Source organism: Leptonotus elevatus, chromosome 2 (genome assembly GCF_054856555.1).
Source record: "Leptonotus elevatus isolate MCC_2025b chromosome 2, RoL_Lele_1.0, whole genome shotgun sequence".
Lineage (NCBI taxonomy): Eukaryota > Metazoa > Chordata > Actinopteri > Syngnathiformes > Syngnathidae > Leptonotus > Leptonotus elevatus.
Genome location: NC_141240.1, coordinates 9,168,501 through 9,195,692, shown reverse-complemented (window position 1 = coordinate 9,195,692; position 27,192 = coordinate 9,168,501). Strand labels below are relative to the sequence as shown.

The window sequence follows — 27,192 nt, the reverse complement described above, 5'->3', positions numbered from 1 at the left end:
AGCTTGCAATTTCATCCCATCACTGCAACTTTTCCGCTAATTGGACCAAACATCGGAGTTTCCGTGAGTTTCACTATTCATAGCAGCAGGCAAGTGCGACTTCCAAGTCTCTCATCTCCCAACAAAAAATCCAGCTAAAGACCGTGCAAGGCAGCTTCTTGATGTCCTACACAAGAGAAGACGCAAAGTGTTTTGCACACTGTGCAATTCTGTGGTACACAAATGAAAACCATCTCCTGACCAATACTTTGCTACTGTGAAAATGGCTGAAACAAAACCACAGATCAGAAGTCATTGCATCGAAGTTTATATCTCTAAAAAAAATACAATAAAAAGCATGTGCCAGCCACTCATATACACAGTCAGCCTAAATGTTTTTTAAGTTACACACGTCAGTCAAAGGACAATTTTAATAAATTAATTGAAGGAATACAAATTAAAATAATGTCAAGGTGTTTAGCTGTCAACCATTATTCCGTTCTACTTTATCAGGGTTAGTATCAAAGTCGCTATCGTGACAATACAACACTCTATTTTCTAGGTGTGTGCCAAAAAATCGATTCTCATAAGAATTGCGATTCTCATTTAGTACGATTCAGAATCGATTTTAAATGTCCCAAAATCGTTTTTTTTTTTTTTACATTTAATTAAAATTATTTTATACTGTCTTGCTTTTGTCTGTGTGTGCCTTTATTTGGAGGGCTGTTCATGTTGTACCCGATTTGGTTCCACGCCGTCTGATACACTGTTAAGTTGTAGCCACATTAGAGAGAAGGAAAAAGTCACGATCAAGTTATTCCAATAAAAGTTGTTGCAGTGTGGAGCCGTTCTTTTGAGTGATAAAAGTGCCGCGAGTAGCGCGCTAATCAGCATTAGCGAGTCAGACTGGAGTAGATCATTACAATTCCTTGCACATCTATAGATTGAAGCAAAAATCATTGTCAATCAAATCATTTTGAATAAAAAAAATCATTCTTAATCGAAAATCGATTTTGAATCGAATCGAATCGTGAGACATTCAAAGATTCCCACCCCTACTATTTTCTGCCTTGAATTGTACTAGCCACTATGGAATGTTGTTACCAGCATTTTACTGTTATTAATTTCAGTGCATACGTCTGTGTGTGTTAATATCATCAAATGAAATCTGTTGAATGTGTAATGTAATCAGAGATGGGATACATTAATGTGCCAATGATGCCACTGAGTGACACAGAGGAAAGACACAAAATAGTTGAATGCAAATTCAATCTCACCAAAAGACCTTTTAAATTAAACAAAAATAAATATTTTTTTGTCAAATGCTCCAGCAGAGTGATGCGTTTTAAAGGCAATTTTGAAAAAGCCAGCAAAATCCAGGGAGGGACTGATTATTGTCATCTGCATAACAAGTATTCATCATCCTGTCAATTGAAGGTTATCACTTATGCTGAGGGCCCCTGATTAAGGTCGACATCTTTGTCTGTGGTAGATTATACGAAAGGCAATAGAGGCAATCCTCAATTGTATTTCATTTTTTATTCTGCAATTATTAATATCGGCAATAAGGAATAATTTGGTTGTATGCTTCACAAAGAGCACAGGTTCCACTCCAGGTGCTAGATACTAATTTATAAGAATTTAGTGATTCCAACTCTTGGAAATGTTTATCAATCCAATTCTACATTGATTATCTTATTGAGTCTCAATTGAGGATAGAATGAAATAATACAAATAATATTGGCCTACTGTATGATATCACTGATGTCATTATCATTTTAGGCCTACTGTAGTTGTCAAAGTCTGTAAGTAACTACTAGTACATACATTTTCCGGGTTGTGCAACTTTTGATGCAGATATACACTACACACTTAGCTGGCTAACAGACTTGCCTACGTGAAGGCCAGGTCGGCAGGGGCAACGTTCCCATCAAAGGCAACAGAGCGCATAGCCATTAGCTTAGCATTACTGAATATACCTTCATATCTATGGCGGTTGCTACTGCGTCGCGTACACACATCTTCAACATGTTATGGACTATATGCCACGGAGGAGGCGGGACTTCCGACTTCCGGGTTTTCACCCATCAACTTTGTTTCTGGTTTGCGACGTGTGGGCCGCGTCCCAGTACTTGCGCTTCCGCCTTTGTACCGCAGAGGCTGCGAGTGTGTAGCGTCTGTCTCAGTGTCCGAAGCATTTCAGATAGCCGAGACACCCTCCCGCCGATGAGCAGGTTGAGGGGGCGCAGGGGTGGGGGTGCGAGTGTTGGAGCAGTGGCCGGAAACGGCGCTGATGTGTAAAACCTGGAAGTCCGTGGCATCTACCCCATACTGATTTTCAACACCCTATACAGAGTATAGTTTTTTTGTTTTGTTTTTGTCAAGCCATTTACTAGCATCCATTAGTTTAAAAAAATTGTGAAGAAAAGGAAACATGATATAACCTCAATTGCAATATAAAAAAAAAAAGTTACAAATCCATCTTAACGGACAATCAGCTTTAAGTGATGATGTGTCACCCCCTATTAGTCCGTTAAATCGAAGTTCCACTGCCTGTATTCTCTCGTGTTTTCGCCAATTATGAATAAAACACAATTTATATAAAAAAAACAATTCATGGATAAAATATTAATGAAAATACAATTTCAAAAAAACAGATCCACTGAAAAAGCACTGTTTAAAATATCTTCAAGGAATGTGCACTATCCAAAATAATGTACTGTAATGTACAATGTTGTTTGCATCCATGCTCCTGTAGCAGTGCCGTAAACGACTATTTGCAGGTGAGGCAGACACGGGGAGTGAGGTTTGATTATCTTACTTTTGCATAGTGCAAACTGGCATCTATTAAACATGCATACTGCTGCACACTCAGACATAAAAAATGTACGCATACTCCAACTGTTACACTAACCTAACAGTTTAAGTGTGGGTTGATTGGTCACATCTAAAAAGTGAGGCAAAAGGATGACTTGGATGCTATATAAGTGAGCTAACACAATATCCCATACAGTATATTATCAAAATAACAATATAAATGATATAGGGTAATATCTAGAGGGTTCCCACCTTTATGCTAAAAATTGTTAAAAACAAAACAAAAAAACACAATCCCAAGCGGATACAGCTCCTTTTCATTACTGATGCTGGTACGCTGGTTAGTGTACATATTTAGATTTGTTTAGGAGGATCAAAATGTTGGGCCTTTGCCAGGCTGTAGCGATGGAGCAGTGAATGGACACCTTGGCAAATTGCATTTGATCGGCAATTTGGATCATATTAATTACAACAGAGAGACTGGCTTGCTGACCTGAAAGTACTGCCCAGTGGGATGTATATCGATTGAATATATCAAAACATTACATTATTTACATTACTTTATGAAATTATTATAACACACATGCAGGTGCACAGTTTTCACCCGACTCGCTATATTGTCACTCTCTTGGTGACCGGCGGTGCTTGCTTGTCCACAAGAATGCTTAACGTCCTCGATTGTGATTGTGACATAACTTGCATTGGCGCATGAATATATTAAATTAAAAGTAAGAAATAGACTTGCTAAAGAAAGAGATCCTGGATCTGATGATTAACTATATTTGGAATATCCGCCGGTGTACGGATCCCATGACGAGTGACGACATTTGCTTCATGCTGGTAAGTGCTGTCCATTTTTATTTTTATATTTTTTTTTGCAGAGTAGTTTAACAAGATGAAAAAAATACCATAGAAGAATCGAACAAAGAGCAGTCATATATGTAAGAGGGGAATATTTTACTTGTGACAAAGTGATCAAATTTGATCTGCTCGTGCAGCCTGCCAAAGTTGATTCGTTGCTGGCTTTTCTTCTGGCATTCTAATTAGGGATAGACCGATATTAGGCATTTTGACGAATATCGGTATCTGCCTTTTTTTCTTCTTTTTTTTTATCTGATGGCCGATATACGGTAAATCTAAAACCATTTTAATCTCAGGGAGCTATTTATTTAGATTTGCAGTTAACTTTATAAGAGATGTTACTGACCCTGGGAACCTACTGACCAATTTGTTTTTGTTTGACATTAAAACAAAGAAATGTGAAAGTTTAAGATTTTAGGTATTTTTAATTTGGGGGGGTGGGGGGGTACTGTAGAAAACTGTGTAGAGCTATGGTATTTACTTGCTCAAGTTTCCATTTAACTTAAGACGTACTGATAACCTTGGGAGCTCCCTGAACGTTTTGTTAGAAATTTAAAAGGATGTCAATAGGTGGGTTTCATGTGACGTCACGACAAGCGGCCCAACCCCAGATGCCAAAGTTGTGTGCTGTTTATGGCTGTACCAACCGGTCTAATCAAGAAAAAAATAAAAGCTACTTTCGCGTCTCGAAACCCATAAAGGCAAATAAAAACAAAAATGACCGAAAGCGGTCTCGTGGTAAAGTGTCCGCCATCGGTATTGGCCCTGAATTTTTTTTATCAGTCTATCTCTAATTCTAATCTCAGATTTGTGATAATTTTCCGGAGAAAAAAAAAACATTTTCCGACTTTCCCCCCCAGAATAGTACAGCCTCCGAGTACACACGAAAAAAGGCATAACTGACATTCTTCTGCTCTCCGAACAATTACAAATGACGCTGGTAGAGGGGCTTTCCCTAGTAGTATGACATCCAGTGCATTGTGGGTAATCTGAAAAGGCGGCAACCCTCTATTGAAGGTTCGCGCCATGTTTGAAAAGTTCAGAACCAAAATACACTTCTTTTGTGTGATGTCATCACTTATTTGCTTAGGAATCAATTTACTGGGAAGTGATTCTTAAAAACAACTGTTTTCCATTCCCATCATTAAGTGACACCAATCATGATACATAATACCTTCAAAAATGAGGATTACCGGATTACCAATAATCGCTAGTATTACTATATCCAATTTTAATCATCATTATAAGGTAAAGCAGTTTGGATGATGTTAAATACATTAATTGATAGCAGCAGTACCAATTAAACACCACGGGGCCTCTATTATGTACTGTATCTCACAGGATAAGTGAGATTTTATACTTGTATGAGTTCGATTTCATGTTATTGTACACTTGTTAACGTCACTATACATTTTTTGACTGTTAAGAATGTTACATTTTTCTGAAATGTAATGTCAGTAAATGTTTGGTGACAGTTTAATCCTAGAACAAACCAATTCACTTTAAATGATTTCGTAGAAGGCATGGTGACCTCGTTCAGAGGTTGTGGGTTCAATTCCGGGCTCCGGCCTTCCTGTGTGGAGTTTGCATGTCCTCCCCGTGCCTCAATGGGTACTCCGGTTTTCACGGTAGGTTAATTGAACACTCTAAATTGTCCCTACGTGTGATTGTGAGTGTGACTGGTTGTTAGTCAATGTGTGCACTGCGATTGGCTGGAACCCAGTTCAGGGTGTGGATTTATTATTGGATAAGACGCTACACTGTGCTGAGCATCGGCTGAGGTATTACATCCCTGGAGACTCATCGCAATAAGATGAACTTCTATTGTTTTATTTTGGTTGAAATGAAATGTATAAATTGCTTCTTCAAAGCCACATGTGTTCTCTACCAGTTGCCATTAATCAGTGAGAGAGACACAGGCGCCACAACGCTTTTTGCATTTTCCTGTGCAGTGAAACATAACAAGCTGACAAGTGTTGTTACCTCCATAAATATTATATTTACACAGAAAAGAATCAGGCCAGTTCTGTCAGAACTCAGCAGCTGTAGGCATGTGACTAGAAAGAAACCAGTTCATCATAAATCTCAACAGAAAGCAAATGTAATGTCTCAAATGTTTAAGATAATAAAGTTCTGATACCTAAGTGTCTCATTCAAATATTTGATCAAACAATGTACATCAACGGGGCTCCAATCAGGGATTTATGCTGCCGATTCTGATATGATCATCCATGAGTGAGATCGGCGAGAGTTCCAAGATCACTTTGTTTTTTGTTTTTGTTGTTTTTTCTGGAGAGCTCAGTATTGTTCATTCTGTAATTTTACCGATTTGACCTGTCATCATCATTGCTCTCTTTTTATTTATTTATTTTTATTAATTTTTATTTTGTATGTGGGTGAGTATGTGCATGTGCGCGTGTAGGGGTGCGTGCGTGAGAGTGTGTATTCATTAGTTCACCTAAAACCTATTAAAAATCCCATACCGTTCACCTAAACCAAATACTTCACAATCCTGCTAGAGTCGTGAGGTTGTCAGGAGACCCGAGGAAGGATCAAAGAAAAGAAAGGAAAGTGAAATCCAGCACCGACCAGACATCACCTATTACCCACCGGGTTACCAACCAGAGTCTTTCACCAACCCCAGAAACATCTAAATTCCAACAAATTAGGGATACCTCAAGAGACCAAAGGAGAGACTGAGGAAAGGAAGGACACTTTGGAAGAGCTGCAGAATGCCACAGCTCAGATCACGGTCCTCTCAGACACGCTGTACGGCATCAAATCATACCTATACAAGCTTCCTCAATTCTCTTCCACTCCATGCTGCGTGTCTGCTGCCTGAGATCTACTATCTGCAGTTATTCATTGTTAAATATATATTAAACCATTACTGAGCAAGTTAGCATATTTCGTCACTTGCAAAGGCAGCTGGGAAAGGCTCCAGCATGACCCTAGTGAGGATAAGCGGTTCAGAAAATGGTTGGATTGATGGACAGCACTCTACATCACAGAGGGCATCATTGCAGCATTTGACCAATCAGCAGACGTCCCACAATGGAGAACTTTGCAACGTTTTGGAAGCAAAAGTGGATTCAGGAAATGAAGAAAAAACAGCATGCAAGAGAAGACATTTGTACAAGAAGCACAAAATAGAAATCTAGACTATTTTCTGTGCACAATTTGTCCAATCCAATCCGTCCAGCAATCCCAATATTCCGGGTAGATATAGAAGTGGCCAGATCTCTCCTTCACAATGCACAGGTGTGAAAAGTCTGTTGCTAAAAGAGCTGGGAGTGTCCTGCAGTGGGTGGTTAGGTTAGGTTTCACGGATTAAGCGGGTTACAAACAAAGATAATTGTGCTGTTCCGTCCCAATTTTGCCCATTCCCGACCTCTGGCTGTGAAAGGGCTTAAGAGAATGTAAAAATGCAATTTAACAAAGCCACATTCAGCTCAAAGTTGATTAAACTCACTGTTTAACTGTTCACATCTGATTATTTATGTATCTTTTTTATATAGTACATATTTTAAGGAAAATAAAATGTGTTTGGTCAAAGCATTTGTGTGTGAATGATAAGAATGGTACCACATCTGACACCATTTGAGGCAAGAAAACCCCTACCGAGGAATGGTTGTTCAAATATTATGAATTCAAATGTCCTTTTTGATGTCTTTATTAGGGAATCTTGGCCACATCATTTGCACTGTTGGTGAGAATAAAATTAAACAAGCTTGTCAAAAAAGATAAATCTGCATATCTTATTGGCATTAAACCAGATTCCCCTGATTTATTTGCAAATGAAAATGACAACCAGCCTAAAAATCATTTTTGCCTTGCAAGGTGTTATTAACTGCCTTACAAGCTCAATGAAAATGATTTTCCAGCATTACTGTAAATGGTTCAATTATTTCAATTTACTGCCCTGATTTTTGTTGCGTCTCATGTGTTTTGCTGTATTTATTGAAATGTGATACTATCTGAATGATTGTACTGTATGTATGGAGTGGTTTTGACAGCAAATGAGTTTCCCAACTGAGGGATCAATCATATTTATTTGCCCCAAGATGCGTATCACTGTCACTTACAACTCAAATTAAACTAATATAAAACATCATTAAAATAAAGTGAAAGAGACAGCTTAATGAGATCTCAGTGACCTACAAACACACAAAAATGTACACGTCGTCCTCAGCTAGTATGGACAGCTTATTTGTCTCGCGCAAAAAAGGCGACACATGATGGACATCAGGGATTACTTACCTTGTGAATGTGCCCTAAAGCTGCTTCACAGTTGCCAAATACTTGCTAGTCTTTTATTACAGAGTCCTGCTCACTCTCATCAGCATTCACTCTGGGGAGCGCAAGATGCTAAGGTGGATGCTCAGCGAGTTATTGGAAAGCTAATCTCTTCCTGGGAGGCCTTTTCAGCCCGGTGGACAGCTGAGAGTGGAAAAGGCAATAAGCCATGTAGGACAGCAGCTAATGATAAACCTGAGTAAGGAGGCTAGAGCGGCAGCGGGAGGGAGGCAGGGCTGCCAGTTTAGCAGATATTTCCGTAAAAATGTCCATATACGGTATTTGCCGAGTTGAGGATGAATTGCTACTACAGTAATAAGAGCATGATTTAATTCTTACAACCTTGCTTTTGTTTTAAGGTGGATGTGGCCGAGCCTGCCGGCTACTGGTGAATTACGACTAATGTTGAACCAAGTGTCTGGTAACAATACAGAACCATGATTTTTAGATGGCAAAAATATTTCTGCATCATCATATTTGAGTGCCAGTATTTTATTTATTTATCCATGTATTTGTTTGTTTATTCATTCATTTATCTAGCAAGAGCACTCAGGTTCTTTGTCAGAAGGAGGTGGCATTCAGCACGCCAGTTTCCAAGTGGTACCATTACAAAGATAATAATAATAATGCATCAGATTTATATATAGCAAAACAGAAGTGGTGGCGCCACTACGGGGCTGTGTCGGGCCCTCATATAGGAACAGATGCTGGCCTGACCGGGCAATGACAAATGTATCCGCTTAAATCAATCAAGCCATTTTACTACGTCACACATGCTGTTTTCTTTGCAAATCTGCATAAGGAATGGCTTGACCAAGATACATACATATGGATGTGTACTTTGCCACGTTCATAGGCATCTACTTTAACTTAAAGGCATGGTCTACTTTAACTTAAAGGATTTGTTTTGGCCTGTCCAGGACATTTCTGGGCAGAGACTCAACGTTCTCGTTCCAGCCAAGCCACGGAGGCAAGCTACAATCAGTGGCATATGCAAATTTCGCTGTGCGAACGCCCGCTCCTGATTGGTGGACTGGTTTCACGCATGTTCCTGCTCAGCTTCTTCGAGCGTCAGTTTTGAATGTGGTTGTTACAAACAGCAACGGAAAAACTTCGGACCGTACCTTTAACCAGTACCAGCCAATTTCCTCAATCTCCACTATTCACTGACAAATTGCCCATATGCATTTTGGTAACGGAGATTGTACGCTTATTCGTTTCATCCAGGTAGACTACATGGAAAATTATAAATATTGTTATATAAAGTACTGTTGTAAAACATAATGTATGTATACAGCAGGCTCTGTCTTGAACAATCAAGCAATCACTCTCACTATGGACTTTACGAAGAGACTTGAGCATATTAATATATTATTAATAATAATAATAATAATAGACAGTCTGACCTGCTAATTAAAAACTGTGCAATCCTGACTACCAACCACCAATTGTTTTTGCTGTACACACCATGCAAATCGGTCTGTTCTTATGATAGTTAAAAAAATATATATATAAAATAAATAAATAAAAATAAAACCTAAGTGATGATTGAAACAGAAACATGCCAGTTGTCTCATTGACGAAAACCCCAAATTGTGGGTGCTAAGTTGTGTGTTCACACTAACGGATTGTGCACTCTTCGGCATGTTGCGCTTGATCTACTAAGAATGTGACCTTAAGTGTCTAATTTACCAAGATACCAAATAGCGGGTGTAGGTTACAATTGTGTGATCACTGTAGCAGATTGCAAACATTGTTGGTGGTCGTGTTTGTAAAATTGTGGCAATACAGTTAGAAGAAGTGTATTTAAAAGTATTTAAAAGAGGAGTTTGCACTTGATGTAGCTCTGATGAAGTGAAGTGATGGAATTCGAAGAGCTCGTGGGAGAGGCAAATAGATTGTAGCAAAAATGAAATTTTTTTGCTCCAACAATTTGTAACAAGCACTAAAGCACATAAAAGTCATGCTTTGTTGGGTTTAATTCGCCCCATGCATGGGAATTAGATGTACTGTATCTGCCCATCCTATGTGACATTGTTCTTCAAATTTGGGACAACACACCTAAAAAACGGCTGAGAGAAAGGCCAACAGTAATTGGCACATGCAGAGTTAAAAGGAGTTTTATCACAGGTGACATGACATGACTCCTTCTTGTGACTGGCTCATCTCAGCCCTTAGTCTATGTTCAGACAACACATGCTTTTTCTTTTTCTTTTTGCGCATAGGCCTTTTGCATGTGATGTCACAGCCCTGATAGGGATGACCCCTCTGGCACGCTGGTTGGCAAAATAACCACTTGCATCTATTGAAACCATTGAAACTCGTAAAGTGTAGAGTCCTGTATCTAATCGATATTATCTTCTAAAGTGGTCATATCTTGCTGTGTGGTAGCTTGTACTAATAGACAAGGTTGTAAACCAAACTTGGCTTTTTATCACATACCCGCTGATGAAGATAGAAGACGGATGGATAGCAGCATTAAAGTGAAAGGACTGGCAGCCCTCAAAGTATTCACTGATTTTGTCCGGGGTTAGTACAGTAGATCACTTTTCATATATTTTACTCACAAACATACACTAACAAAGATTGTGACAGAGGTGTCAAATTACAACAACGTGTTTCAAACCATATTAACGAGCCAAATAATTACTGTCTATTCCAAATGCACATACACAGACAACGTTATTAGTTCCATATGAATTCAATATAGGACGGAACGTGTAAAAAACTCAAACGCTTCATGTAAAAAAGCTCAACATGGCTTAATGTTAAAAACTACGATTAATCGCCACCAAAACTCACATGCACATCTCTGCTTATGCCCGTAACAATGTCTGAAAATATCAAAACAATTGGCTCAATAATTTGGATTTAATGGAATTAAGAAATTAGTTAAGACTAACATTGCACCTAGTGCTGGTAACAATACAGAACCTTGATTTTTAGATGGCAAAAATATTTCTGCACCATGATTTTAAAGTGCTGGTATTTTGTATTGTATTTAATTATTATTATTATTTTTTTTAATCTGGAAAGCACTCAGGTTCTGTGTCAGAAGGATTGAAGTAAACACCAGCGTGGCACCATAAACAGAGGAGCATGTTTAATGTGCATGCATGTCACTTCACGGACACATTCCATTCATATTAGAAGCATTTGTTTTAAAATTTAGACGACTGTGCAAAAAGATCGGATCTGACAAAAAATACCAATTGGGCTTCATGCCTGCAGTGTGAACATAGTCTTAGATCAAGAATCGATATGTAACAATAATTTTTGTTTTGGGCATTTCAAAAATATTTACACAAGCAGAAAAGAGCTGATCTTTCTATTGCCTCCTTCTCGCCATCATCATTCCACGAAGTGATGCCGGTTGCACCTGCCTTTTGGACGTGGTATTTAAAGATGCAAAATACGCCACCACAATATAGAATTTTTTTAATAAATAAATACGTACCGGCTGATCCTGTTATGCTTGTGTTGGCCTCTTAGGGGCAGTGTGGTGTTGTTTATACATGGAGTATGCACTAACAATGAGATAAAATCAAGTAGCAACTGAGCTCGATTACTATAACTCGTTTTTGACAGATTGTGAAGAATATGTGACTTTCGGTATTGGTATATTAACTGTGTGTGTGTGTGTGGGGGGGGGGGGGTGCATGCCTGCGTCGTTCTACAGTGTTTGTGTATAAATATAGGTTTTTTTTAAGGAATAACACTCCAAAGTTGATGCTAATATAGCATGTCAATGGGATTTTACACTGACTTTAGCATTAGCACTGGCGATGTTTTTAAAACAAGCCAACTTGTATTTAAATATACAGTATGTGCAATTATTTTGTGTGTGTGTTTAGTGTAGTAAACTCCAACTGGGGTGTCAACAAACACTCTGGGAAGGCAGAATAACATAACGTTACGTGCCTGGTGCGCAAGTCACAAGGTGCATTCTGTGAACTTTTACAACGTTGGGAACTTGCACAAACACCGTGCTGTTCCGGAAATCAATCATTTTTTCTTCAATTGTTTCTTTCAGTCTGTGATTGGCTGGCAACCAGTTCAGGGTGTACCCCGCCTACTGCCCAAAACAAGCTGGGATAGGCTCCAGCCCCCCAACCCCCCCGCGGCCCTTGGGAGGAAAAGCGGTTAAGAAAATGGATGGATGTTTCTTTCAGTGTTTTCAAGATCGACAGAAGCTAAAATCAAAATCATGATTAAATCTTGATTACTTGCCCAGCGATACTACACTAAAAAGACAAGATATTGAATGTTCAAACTGGTGAATGTTATAGTTTTTGTTTGTTTGTGTGTTTGTTTGTGTGTTTACCAAATATTGACTCATTTTGAATTTAATGCCTGCAGCACATTCCCAAAAAGCTAGGATAGGGACAACAAAAAACTGGGACAGTTGATGAATGCAATGAATGTTTGGAACATTGCACAGGTGACCATGTTAATTGTAAATAGAGGAATGTCATGACTGGGTATTGGTGATCAACTGCGGGAGAAAATAGTCCAATATAATATAATATTAGAATATCATCAAAAGATCCAGAGCATGTGGAGAAATATCTGCACGTAAGCGACAAGTCCGAAAACCAATACTGAATACCTGTGACCTTGAATCCCTCAGGCGGCACTGCATTAAAAAAAAAAAGTCATCATTGTGAAAAGGATATTGCCACGTGGGCTCAAGAACACATCATATATTCAGTTTTAGGTAACATGAAGAATATATAGCCTACATTTTTAAAATTAAACAACTTACAACAATACATGCATGCCATCATTTATTTAGAAGAATACATGTACTTTTATCGTTTGCATGAGTGTTTACAGCTACCAAAGTACACCGCTATTGTAATGATAAACATTGACATGTTTTACTGTATAATCATTACTCTGCTAGAGTCAAGTTAAATGTTATAAAGCAAAGACATATTTGCATTACCATAGCGATTTCCAGCGAGTTGTAATCTCTCCAACGCAGGATTGCTGATGCATAATTGCTGTCATCTGGTCTATTCTGCGAGTAATGAAAGTCACTCAAACATGTATCTGGTGCTGTTTGCCACTCTTGAGTTCTGGCGGGCATAGCAAATGTTCACAGAACTGTACATAAACAAACAAGAAAATAGTACTTTGTACAAAAACAGCACTAACGATGGAACGGTGGTCGGTGTGCTCCTGACAGCATGGCTTTGTAGGAAAAGAGTGAGTACTAGAATGGCCTGCCAGCAGTCCAGACCTGTCCCCCATTGAAATTGTGTGGCACATTACAAAGCACAAAATTGATTGAATGAGCAACTGATGCTGTACATGACGCAAGAATGTGCGGGGGGGGGGGGGGGGTATGTTACCTATAAAGCGTTTTCCATTAGTGTCCTTCAGTTTCCAAGTGCTTATTGAGTTGTTAAAAAGAAAGGTGATGTAGCACAGTGTTAACGTGCCCCTGCCCCAGCTTTTTTGGAACTTATTACAGGCATCAAATTACAAACGGGTGAATACTGTTTATTAAATATAATTTTTTATAATATATTAATTACAGCATCTTGTCTTTGTAGTGTAATTGAAAAAAAGGATTTGCAAATCAGTGTGTTCCTTTTTTCATTTACATTTTACACAACTTCCCATCGTCATTGGATTTGGGGTTTGTATATATGGTCACAGCAATAAAATAAATCTATTGGTGCCTAAGACACCATTACGCAGTATTGTATGTGATTACTGCCAAATAAAAACATGAAACAAGTAAATGCATGTGTGCCATCATGTAGCTATTCTGAATATTGATGGCCACTGGTGTGCATGTAAAACCCTTAGTGCCTAAAGCTGATTAAATATGAAAACTCATCCAGAGGATGAGTTTGAGATCAACCACGTCCTAAAAAATGCATGGATTTTTCATATTGAAGAAGACACGAGGCGTGTCTCACCAGAACCAACCTTAGCTCAATCCTGTGACATTATTTTTCCCATAAGAGAAATACACTAAGAGACTATCGTGAAGTAACTGCAGCACCAAGAGATTTTTACCAAGAGACCTTGAAACAAGTCATTTATCCTTGTCAGACCATCGTGTGTTTGCTGCAAAGTATAACTCTATTTCCTGGCAGCTAATTCAGTGCAACATACAGGGTTAAAATCGACGCTCAAAATATTCACAAACTTTTTTGCAAAAAAAGGATGCTTGCTGACGGCTAATCTGGATTACACGAATGAGGAAAACCAACATTCTATTGTTAGAGAGCAAGCACATTCCAAGAAATGATTACACCAATCAAACCTCCAAAGTGTTTACTTCAATCAAACGGCCATCTTGAGTGTTCAAGGGGAGGACAACTTGTTGCTGCAATTTCTGATGTACCCGTCTGGTATGATTGAGCAAAAACAGACTTTCAGCCATGCACATGCATCAATCACTTGAAACACTTGAAAATGAAAAATGCTTGTGAAATGACACTTCTCCTGCGGTAGAACAATTAATGAAAAAAGACAGAAAATTGGAAAGTAACGCATTTGAATTTTTCACTGCCAGTTCTTCCCTTAACCTGACACAGACGACACACAGATACAGAATGCCCAGTATACCAAAGCATGGCTGTCGTTTAGTTGGACCCTGCAAATTTTAATTTGTGACTTTCTGAGAAAATATATAAGCCAACCATTCCAACCTGTGAAATGCAAAAAGTAAGCTGTTTACCTTTCGTCTCTTGAACTCCAACACACAGGAATACTGCATTGTACTGTGCCTGGCTGATGGTGCCATGGTGATTATGTATTGACGGCTACAGGCACAACAATTCAAGCAAGTCATTGTTGTGGAAAAACCCGCTCAGACTGCATGACAATTACTTAAAGATCAAGAAAATCAAAAAGACAAAGGTGTGATGTTTTTCATCTCTGCCAAGGACATGTTTCTATCAGGATTTGTTGCAAGCGTAAGGCCATAGATTACTCTGAAAAGGAAGCCATGATGGTGACTGGATTTCCTTTCAGCTTTTGTTAAAACTGGGTATTTTTGAACATATGGAAAATCCTGGCATATGCAGAAGGTAGGTGCCTCTAAAAGAGTACAATTTGATGTCAATCCAAATTGCTGACTCCTATGTTCTACTGCGGAAAATACTCGTTTTTAATCAGTATGTCGTTGTTTTGGGACTGGTCACAAGAAAAATAATTTGAATGCATCCCCCACTAATAATCTGAATAAGTGCTCTCCAAAAAAAAACGAATGCATCATAATCACAGTTTTCTTATTTTCAGCCTCCTTGCCAGAATTGACGAAAGTAAACCTATTTTGCAATTACTGCTTCTGAGAAAAGAAGAAAAGTGCAGGAAGTCAAGTCCATGGAGCAGTCAAAACTCAATAATGACCAACCATTACCTTTTTTCTGAAGTCCTAAGTGCTAAAACCTGGGGCAAACTGATCACAAATAATACAAGAGAGCATAAAGTAGCATACTACTACTACTACTATTACTACTACTAATAATAATAATAATAATAGCCCCTTATTTTCAGGATACCCAAAGACGTGTCAGCCTCAAATTCAGCAACACAACTAGAAGCAGTAGTGATCAAGATCAACAGCTCAGCTGTTTGATCCGACCATAATAAACAGTGCCTGGGATAAAACGGGGTTCACAAATTGTAATATAGTGCAACCTGCCACCAGTGAAAATCAATTTGAGTCACTTTGGGAGACATAAAGAAGAGGAGCAAATATCAAATTTACATTGGGTAACAATGCCTAAACATGCATCAAGAGAATCAAATCACTGTTGTGTGAAATCGCTGGTGTTACATCTTGTTAGGCGAGGATTAATGGTGCTCTGCGTGGTGTTTGTGCGCACATAATAATGTGCGCTATAATTAGGCCAACAAGTCAAACACATGAAATCTGAAATGGGTCCTGAGAGGGCTGCGTACTTGTTGCGAGCAAATTCTGATTGAAAGCAGCTGCGCAGTCACAGAGACGACGTCCAATTGTTCACACTTTACAACGCAGGAAAATACTTTCTGCTTGGTGACTGGAGGTCAAAACTGCAATCTGTATTTTATTATTTGATTCAATAACCAGAAACGGCACGACGAGAGGCACGACGAGAGGCACGACGAGAGGCACGACTCCTCATCATAGCTTACCTTGAACCCGGCTGTCTTTATATATCCTTACATGACCGTGAATTCTTTTCAACCTGTCTTTCCATAGTTTATGTGCAGATGGTATGTATCATCTTCATGGTTTTATGGTTTTACGCAGTATCATACCATCCAGATATATCGTTTTTTAACCAATACAAAAAAGTTAAGCAATGTCGCAATAGTGATGCTATTGAGATTGACAAAGACATACATACACGACACGATCTTAGTGAATGTATATCAACTGCTGTGAAAACTGCGGTGATTGAAATGTCATAAATCGCTTGCTTGTGTCTTGGCGTGCCTCCAGAAGCTTGTTCAGCACCACTGAACACATATTAAAGTCTATCATCCATATCTTGTGATCAAAATCTGACAACATTCGTCTCGAGTTTGGTCTGTCTGCGGCGAATGCGAGGAAGCGCATCCCAGCTTAATTGCCAACACTCTTGTGGTTTTATTTGAGGAAGGAATCACGGTGTATAAATGCACCTTTAAACAACAGGGCTCTAAAGTTGAAAATGTTTCAATTCGAATTATGTCATTATCTTTGTCATTCGCTAATATGTAAAAAAAAATAAAGCAGATTTTTGCTAAATTTAAAAGTGCTAAAATCGTCCGATTAATGGGTCCAGCCCTGTTAGCATTGCTAATGAAAATTCACCCCATAGCTTACAAGCAGGATCCATGCAAGGTGCAGATTTGACTTACTGTTGACATGCATCTTGAAAGGATTTGGTTTGCACACTGTGAAGACAAATACTGGAGCTTGTAAACTACAATTACTAGTGTAAGGTTAGATTTATGTTAATATGTTAAAATGTATATCTACTTATACATATATGTTTCCGGAATTATTACTTACACATGTATACATTTTTGTATTATTTTTTTTAAACACAAGTAGTTAAATTGACGTGTTGAATCATTCACTCATTCACTTGCATTTAGCTAAAGTTTGCTAGCTCCTGATTGGTTAGTGTTAGTCAGCTGATAAGTTGTCAGGAAGTGTAAACAGCGTTGTTCCAGAAGAAATCTGTCTCCATCCTGCTTTCTCATCTTATAAAGTGTGTTCCATTAACCACCAACAAACCCTCACGTTACACTAATAAATGTATTTTTCCCCTACAATGTATTTTCAGAAATATTTGACCACAATAACACCAAGCTGCTCAACTGCTTGACAAAAGTGTCAATTTGCCGAAAGAAATGTCCGCCCAAATTCAAGAGAGAGCCTTTGTCGCAGTCTTGGCAAGCCAAGTAGGGAGGCTCAGTAGGCTTTTCTCAGAGCTTTGTGCAAGAACTGCGGAGGTGACAGCAGCCAACATACAAACACAGTTGCAAGAGTTGGCGATGCTAACCTGCGTGGGAGCTGTGATAAGCCAACGAAAGGCCACATACTGACATGACCGCTGATTCGTTGCATATCTGCATTCAGCGTAAAGACGCCCATGACAATCTGTGCTCTTACACCAACAATCGCAGCTTTGACACCAAACAGATGAGCCTGTGTCATCTCAACGATTACATCTCACAAACATCAACAATTTTAGTTGAACAATACAAGCCCAGGCCCAGCAGGGAGTCACGCTATAAACCCCCCGGGACTGTGCAATGTGTTCCGCGAACAATGCAGAACAATTTTATCACATTTCCTTAATCGCAATTAAGAACAGTCCAATCAGTGTATTCACATCATACTGATTTGTCATCTACAGCAACAACAACAGCTGTTTTGGACATAAATAAGATCATATTATTTAGTCTTCCCACATAATTTGCCTCCTGAAATATAAGAAATTGTAAAAACATAGGAATCAAGTATGATTACATGCTATGTAGACCCTCCTGCTATGGTGAGAATTACTGTGGTGGTCGTGGTTTGTGTATATTTGTGTGCATGTGTGTATCTGTGTGTGTGCGCGTGCGTGCGTGTCAAATACAGTAAACGCCCTGAAAAATAATTACATACAAGCAGCAGGGCAGTAATTTATTCATGTGCCATGTTGTTGCAAAGACTGGTGGCTGAAGTCAGCATGGCCTTGTTGGATTTCAGTCTGTCAACTGAGAAAGAGTCATGAAATGGTATTTAACTGAAAAAAAAAACAGTATTGAGAATAACCCCTAAATAAGCGAAGTGCGCATTACGCTTGCCTATGCGTGAAAAAAAAAAAAAGCAAGGCTACCAATTTACCGTCATTTGAATGACGGAGATTAGAGTGGTGAAAGTCTTTGCGTAACTGTACACCTTAAAGCTTGCAAGTCAACCCCCGAAGTCAGCGGTTGAAATGTTAGAAATCAGAGCTCATTCCTTGGATCCAATTCATTTTCAATGACTGTACCCACAATGCACCACGCCACTACCCATAATGCACCGTGCAGTCGAGATGCGCACTTCGCTTATTATAATAATACAATTGTTTACATTTGAATTGAGGTGTCAAACCGAAGCAGAACTGCAATTCAAATTCAACTTGCAGGAAGTAAAATTAAAATTCCATGAAATTCAAACAAATTCATTATGGTAAATGGACTGCTTTTTATATAGAGCTTTAATTACACCATATGGTGCCCAAAGCGCTTTACAATCAAGTCTCACATTCACCCACACACTCATACACCAGTGGTCGACTGTTGCCATGCAAGGCGCTGCCAGGTCCACTGGGAGCAAATCGGGGTTCAGTGTCTTGCTCAAGGACACTTCAACATGGTCACCAGTGGTGAGGATCAAACCCACAACCTTACGGATGGGAGACGACCACTCAACCACTGAGCCATGGCGCCCCTAAATGCTGCAAGATAAAAGCGTATTTAACAATGTAGCTGTACAGTAAGCCTGTTTACAACTTGAATTTCATACAAATATTATAAAGACTTTACATACACAATACTTAATTATAGTAAATAGTGAAGTGTAATAGTTTTTTTATTAACATGAAAAGCCTAATCAGATAATTAATTTAATTGAATTGAATTGAATTGAAATCTGAAATTCTGAATTTTGCACAGCCCTTTTAGCAAACATGCTGCCAGTCTCCTTGGGCAAAAGTTCACCTCCCCCTCCCAAAAATGCCCAAACGAAAGATAGAAAACAAGCTTTCAAGAGAGGTGGGAAGCAGAATACCTTTTCACAAACGTAAAGGGCAGACCCATTTGTTTTGTATGTGTTGTCGATGTGAATGAGATGAAAGAACATACTAAATGGATGCTATAAAAACCAAACACCTCAACATATACAAACAGAAGCTCCATACTGTAAGAGATGAAAATGAGTGGGTTTTACATCACACAAGTAAAATCAACAAGTGAAGCTGCTGTAAAGGCGAGTTAGGCTGCCTTGAGATAAACTTATGGGACTGACAACAGATAGTACACCTGCAATGTGCACTTTATATAGTGGTTTGATGGGTAGGATTCGGGATATGTCTGTGGGTTTATCACAGCACGAGTAGTAAAATTCATAAGGGATAAGACTTGAATTAACATGTATGCCCTGCGATTGGCTGGCAACCAGTTCAGGGTGTACCCCAGCTACTGCCCGAAGACAGCTGGGATAGGCTCCAGCACCCCTGCGACCCTTGAGAGGAATAAGCGGTTCGAAAAATGAATGAATGGTTGTACCTTATGTAATGTGCAACTTGGGCGCACAAGTCAGATTTGATGCAAAGTGTTCCTTGTGTGTACCCATATTGTTAGCAATAATGTGATCACAATGATAACCCACATACTTTTGGTCAATATACATGACACTGAAATTTAGATACTGTATCATCTGTAATGTGCCCAAAAAAACAAGCAGGTTTGTTTTTCTATGTCAATGAGTATGTTTGTCCAAGTGCTAGCTGAATCGTAACCTAGCTATTAGCTTAGCCATCATGCTAATGCTAAACATGCTAAAATCTTGTGATATTCTTATGTTCAAGTTTTAGTTTCATGCTTCCTTAGCTATTATCTTAGCAATTAGTCTGTCGTGCTAACACTAGCTTTAAATGCTAATGCTAAGCACCATGTGGCCGGCAAATGTGATGACTTGGAGCCATGCTAGCCTATCTTAGCTTAGTCTTACTGGGGGAAATTATCCTTTCTGTCCACTGAAAAGCGTTGGATTTGGGATCGCTATAACTGGATTTGTGAGGATTATTTTTATGTCAAAATGTGATGAAATGGCATGTGAGTACTATAACAATCTGCCTGGTTTATATGCTAGTCACAGGCAAAAGCAATACAATTAGTCATTAATTAATTTTCACTGTGTCAAGGAAGTGTTTGCATTGCGTTGCGTTGCGTTACATTGCGTTGCATTGCGTTGCATTGCGTTGCATTGCGTTGCATTGCGTTGCATTGCGTTGCATTGCGTTGCATTGCGTTGCATTGCGCAAATATCACAAATGCCCGGATGTTCAGAATTGTTAATACATTCCTGCTGTTGTTGGCCGTTTTTCGAGTTGAGGGAAAAATTATAGGCAAAACTTCAAATAACTCAACATTGATTACTATTATTACTGTAGTTGAAGTATACCGAAAAAATTGACCATATTCATAGTAACCATGGTGTATATCCTCTGGTGCAGTTGAAGGCAGTTCCAACATATAAAGCTGAGAATATTAATGAAGTGGATGGCATCAAACTATCTTCATTTGACCTGTTTATGGCAAACAGATCAACATTTGTCATTTTTGCCAATAACTTGTAATTTAGACCCGTAACTTGAGCTCAATGTGCAAGTCTAGTTCAGATCCCATCAATACAAAATAGCCTCCAACGAAGACAAAATAAACACTACAGCCACAGTGGTGTAAGCCTCCTGACCTTATAATAGATGACACCGGTGTAAAAACCGCTTCCAGTAATAAGAGTAAAAAGCATTCATGCATGAATTGTAATGCACGGCAGATTGTAGTTGACTGTTCATTATTCAGTAAGAAGGTCAAGCAAGGAAAAGCATGCTATGACTCTTTGTTGACCCCCTTGCCTCCTCCCTGAGGTCAGTTGTTCAGGTTCCAGGGTGTCCTACACTATAACCTACAACCCGTGGAGGCTTATTGCCCTATTAAAGGCCCCCTCTCAAAATATTGATTAATCAATTCCATATAATATCACCTCAAAGATTGATGACCTCTGGCTAACACTAACCGCTGCAGACAACATTCACAAGCAGTTTGAATTGAGTGATGAAAAAAAAAACTCAAGGAATCATGCTGTGCATTTTTTTGTGTTGCCAGGTCTTCTTGGAAGCGTTTCTGTTACACGCTTTCATCAAAATAATCCACGGATCAAGAATTAAAGCACCTGCCTCATCAAACGTGGTTGGGTTGGGCTATTTATCAATTTTATTGATCGATCTGAAATTTTGCCCTGCGATTGGCTGGCAACCAGTTCAGGGTGTACCCCGCCTACTGCCCGAAGCCAGCTGGGATAGGCTCCAGCAACCCCCGCGACCCTTGTGAGGACAAGCGGTACAGAAAATGGATGGATGGATGGATCTGAAATTTTTCCGTTTTGCCTTTTTTAGCGGCTTCCCATTCGTCTGCAATACTTACACTAACAACATGTCTACGAAAAGCTCAGTGTTGCCAGGTTAGTAATATGGTCGCTACATTAAGAGACTTTTTTGCTCTAGCCATTTTCCCCCTCAGATAGTTTAATTCTGGCTAAGAGAACATAAAAATTGTATTGTGCTCACATTAACACAAGTTAATGCTCAGGGGGGAAAAAAAGCTGGCTCGAGAAAAAAAAATTTCAAAGCATGTTTGGTATCAGGAGAATTACACCAGAGCCTGGAAAGGTGAAAAAAAAGTGTGTGTTTTGAATAATGTCATTTGCTTGTGTAAAAAAAAAAACATTTGGACCCCCAAATTGGATTTTTGTAAATAATATAAATAAATCAGAAATGTTATTCTAAAGTCATATCGCCCAGTTCTACGGTGCCATCCCTCACCCCGCTCCATTCACGCTCAGCTTTGCAACAACAGAGGCTTTTCTGGCTTAATCTCGTTCTCTCACCAGCAAATGGATGTGTAGCAGCGGACTAGCTCTCGTGAGCAGGTGCAAGCACGCTTCGAGCTGGCTCTAGTCCTCTAGCCGACAAGTGTGGCCTGCAACCGGCTGCTTGTGGCAATACATAATCATTGCTCTCTTGACAATGACAATTAAAACTCAGCATTATTTATATTGTTTTTATTTAATTGAGTACATTTGACTGTCTATTTACAAGCATAACAAACTAAAATGTAAAGGGGGAAACAAAACTAAAGGGCTCTCATAAAACGTAGCTTCCCCGGGAGTCTCACAAAAAGCAACGCTGACATTTGTGAAGCTCCCTGAAGGCACCAACACTGCCAGTGTAACAAGCAACAAAGTGACTGATTCTCCCTTTGAACATTGTTGACAAGAGAAGGCGCATCAAAAGCAAAAATGTGCGTCAACGTTGTATATTGCAATTCAATCCGCGGGTTTGAAATACTACATCCTAGCGTGCACTTTACAGCCACCATTCATCAATGTCAGAGGCATTTTATTGCATCTTGGGTGGGCTGCCTTGCAACAATAAATGTAATTCCATACACTTCCTCTATGAAATGCATTGTTTTCTTTTGTGTATTAATTCAGAAATTAAGTTTGTGCCCGAGGTCTTTTAGCAGAATCAATCCAATCACAAATAAAAACACTTTAATATTTTCTTGGTCATGTTTGTCCAATAAATCTTGACAGACAGGATGCCCCACAAGAGTGGAATAAGAAAAAAAAAAAAAGAGTGGAATAAGTTAACACCTGACACATTAAATGAAGAACTTAAGGAGTGCGCAGGGGATTTTATGGAACCTCTGTTTTACCATAGAGTGTAATTTAATGGCGAAATCTGACTACACACAAACGAATCCTGGTGCGGACCAAACAAGCGGACCGAGACCCACTTTTTGAGGTGGTCTCGGTCCGCTTCCAAACGCACTCGTTGAGGTGGTCTCGGTCCGCTTCCAAACGCACTCGGTGCGGTTCGCTTCGCAGTCTGAATACAAACCACGGCTGATCCGCTCCAACTGCAGGACATATGCGACTTTTTGGTCTTAACAAGCCACCGTAGCCAAGCATCGCGGGGGGGATATTGCCCGGTAGTGAATATTGTGCTAGATTCATTCATAATCATCCGTATTCTGTTTAGCCATGGTGTTGTCAGCATGTTGTGGTGGGCACGCGGAGCGCAACTGCTCCTCCGGTTACTGCACGCAATCGACGACGTGTTCTAAAATTAGAAACAGCGTCGCGGAACCTCCATTGAATGAGCTGCCAGTGACGCTCGCAAATATCTTGCATCTAATAACGCCACAAATATGCAGGGCATATGCAGCACGTCGGAATTTCATGTTTTCCTCTCCGAGTTCGGTTATGCGTTCAGCCCTCGTCATTTTTGTCCAATGGGAGCACAGATCGTCACGCGGTCGACGTGATTACGCAATATAGTCCACTTGCAAAAATCACAGTGTGAATATGAACCGCACCAAACGAAAAAATAAAGTCCGCTCTGGATCTCACTCTGCTTCATCTGTCCTTCTTTCCTTTCCTCAGTCTCTCCTTTGGTCTCTTGAGGTCTCCCTAATTTGTTGGAATTTAGATGTTTCTGGGGTTGGTAACCCTGTGGGTAGTAGGTGATGTCTGGTCGGTGCGGGATTTCACTTTCCTTTCATTTCTTTGATCCTTCCTCAGGTCTCCTGACAACCTTCACGACTCTAGCTGGATTCTGAAGTATTCGGTTTAGGTGAACGGTATGGGATTTTTAATAGGTTTTAGGTGAACTAATGAATACACACTCACACGCACGCACGCACACACACGCACATGCACATACACATGCTCACCCACATACAAAATAAAAATAATTGAAAAAATAATAATAATAATAAAAATAAAAAAAGAGAGCAATGATGATGACATGTAAAATTTGTCAAATTACCGAATGAACAATACTGAGCTCTCCAGAAGAAGAAAAATAAAATAAATAAATAAAAAATATAAAGTCCGCTTTTGGTCCGGACCAAACAAGCGGACTGAAAGGACTTTTCTGGTCTGAATACACCCTTAGTTAGTAAGTCATAAACTGAGTGACTTGTTTCTTCGGAAAACAATACAATCATCTCCTGTAAACCTCAATTCCCATCACCGTCATATAAAGTCCTTCATGTGCGCCAGGTACCTTTCTAATTGAGATTAAACCACTGTGTGTCATGTCCCAGATGATGAATGGAAAGCCTGTGAGATATTTCTGAAATTGAAAGAGACAAGCCCCACCCTACCTCATCATTCTAGACAGCGTCAGTATCTGGTCATGTGCCAGCACATCGGCCCAGAAGAGACAATTTGGAAGGTGTGTGGAATTAAACAGGCTGAAAGCTCCTGTGACGGGCTTGTCTTTCTCAAGGCATTATTACAATACTAAGCGTGTAGGAACATACCGATTTATTGACCTCACAGCACATCATGACTCTGGAAGAGATGATGTGTCTTGATCTTTTAATGCTAGTCAAAGAAACTGTCCAAGTGCATGCTTCCAAATTGGTACAGGAGGATTAAGTGAGCGGAGATAGTGGTCTTGAATAATCGTATGGCTTCTTGGCTGCAAGGTGAAAGCCTGAGGTGCCACACAGTTTAAAAAGAAAGAAAGAAAGGAAAGAAAGACCTTGTTTTGTTTCCATTTGATTTGCTTTTTCTTCTGCTGACAAATTAACTGTTTAAAAAAGAGCACTTTTAACTAAAAAAAACAATAAAAAATAAGACCAAAAAAACGTGCTTTTCTATGTAAATACTGTACAATATTCATAGTCTGTTACAACAGATTGCGCTTGTAAATAAAAAATAGTAACGTTGGACAAGCACCATACACCACTGTTGTAGCTTTTGTGTTTATAATACTTCTCCAGGAAAAAATTATTTTAATACTACTTTTTTATAGTGTTGTTCCGATACCGTTTTTTGGCCCCCGATACCGATTCCAGTTTTGCAGCCAATGCCGATACCGTTCCGATACCTGGGTTGTTGTTTTTTTTCACCATGAAAAAGCTGCCCTGCCATTGGTTCAGAGCATTCAAAGGCCAATAGGATATCCTAGCTTGGCATGCAGTGAACACGTCACACATCAGCGATGTTGTGCACAAGTAAAACACAACATGCTGCATCCAAAGTCGTATATTAGCGTCGGAAATTATAGTATCGGCATGTTACTTGTTAGTACTTGCCAATGCCGATACCACTGCTTTTATGCAGTATCGGGGCTTTTGCCGATACCGGTATCGGGAAAACACTACTTTTTTAATGTGTAATCATAAGCACCGATGCTGGTAGCTGGTGGGGAAAATGATTGATTCTTCAGAAGAAGTAAATATTGTGTAATTATTTTCTTCTACAAAGATGCAAAATAATATGTTTAGTCATTGAGTTAGCTTTTCTTTTTCTTTTCTTTTTAACAAACAGATGAGGGCCTACGCTCCACCCATTGTTAGTTTAGGTGCAATCAGCAAGTGTGGAGTGGAAGAATGTCACCAATTGACATAAAATATAAAACATGAAAAACACAGCAAGATTTTAGAGTTGCTGATAGACTTCATCAGCATTGTGTCATCTTCTCTTGTAGTGGCTTGGGTGGAAAAAGTTACATACAAGGTTGTGAAATAATTTTGCAAAAACATTGTTTTCAGCGTTTGTCAATGCAATAAACAAAGCGCCACAGTGAGCACTGAGTTTATAAATGATAAAATAATCATGTTTAATAGTAACTCCACAAAAAGTCTACACTTCTCCAATGTTGTCAACGCACCATTCAAGAAATTACTTTTTAAGTGTTCTGACTGGAATGAAATAAAATGGCCCTACAGGTGGGGGTTACAGCGCCACCCGTGGCTTTGCCGTTTGCATGACAGATTAAGTATTTTAAAGTGAACTTTTAATGGAATGTGTTCCTTCCTGCCGATAGTGATATTTCTAATTATTGTGTACATCGCCTGGGTAACTGAGCACTTTTTTTTTTTGTACTAAAACGCACGTGATGAATTTGACTAACATGGATTAGCAGCCAGATGTCTTCTTGTTATTAGGCTATGAAGAGCTGGGTATTATGAGATACACAATGCACTAATCTGGATGTATAGTCCATCTCTGCAATGCTCACATTCTCTCGCACATGCAGGCGCCAGTAGCAGAGGCTTCTTGTCACTGGATGATGGCATATGGCATGCTTTTAAAACGACACATCCACTCTCATTACAGTCCAACACAGTATCATCTGTGCACGCAAGTTGCCACACATTAACTAATGCAAAGTAAAAAAATTCACCCGTTGCTATTCATTTACACTAGAAACAGCAAAATGATACATTAAACCTCACTTCCTTAAAAGACAGCATTCGGGTGGCGTGAGCGCACCTGCAGCGCAAAATGAGTGCTTCAAAAACCACAAACACATGGGAGCATTACGCACACAACAAAACAAAGCGCTGCTGAGAGAATTTTAGATTCCGATTTAGATTTACATACCGGTGCTCCCCTGCTCTGCTGTCCAGCTTGTCGAGGAATTGGGCTTCGGTCAGGTCGGCACTGATCGGTCGCCAGTTTTGATGTACAGCGTTCAGTGGCTCGCGCCGCACGCTCTTGGAGGGCAGGCTGCAACCGGCGCGAGGAGAGCAGCCGCCCAATAAGAGCACCGCTAGTGGAGCGAGAGTAGCCAATCAGCGTCTGCCTCGGGAGAATGGGGGACGAGCCGAACGAGGCGGATGCTGCTTTGCAGCGTTGAGGCCGTTTCAACGAAAATGATTGACGTTTCTGATGATGGCATCTGTGCGAAAAGTGACAATATTCAAACATCACACATGTATGATCTATCCCGCTTGTACCCGTTTCAGCTGGCGACGTCAACTTCACTCAACACAGTGCCAAGTCTTCTCTACATGCACAGAAAGGGTGTTTTTGGGGACATATCCCCATTCTCCACCAACTGTGTTTTATTCATGATTTTACTGTCTATTAATGTTTTAAACCACTCCGCCTTTATGGAACCTATAAGCAGAATGTGGTACAATTAAGTCTTACATGTATATATGGATTGTTGA

At 39.5% G+C, this 27,192-nt stretch overlaps 1 protein-coding gene across 5 annotated transcripts in view; it reads right to left on the bottom strand.

The window, feature by feature from the left end:
• The window catches only part of LOC147178335 (beta-1,3-galactosyltransferase 1-like), a 100,167-nt gene extending 73,420 nt beyond the window's left edge, over positions 1-26,747 (bottom strand). For all 5 annotated transcript variants that reach the window (XR_015094078.1, XM_086068700.1, XM_086068696.1 and 2 more), the window contains exon 1: positions 26,621-26,747. The gene's annotated coding sequence lies outside the window, so the exon portion shown is untranslated. The remainder of the gene's footprint in view (positions 1-26,620) is intronic.
• Positions 26,748-27,192: the final 445 nt, after the last annotated feature.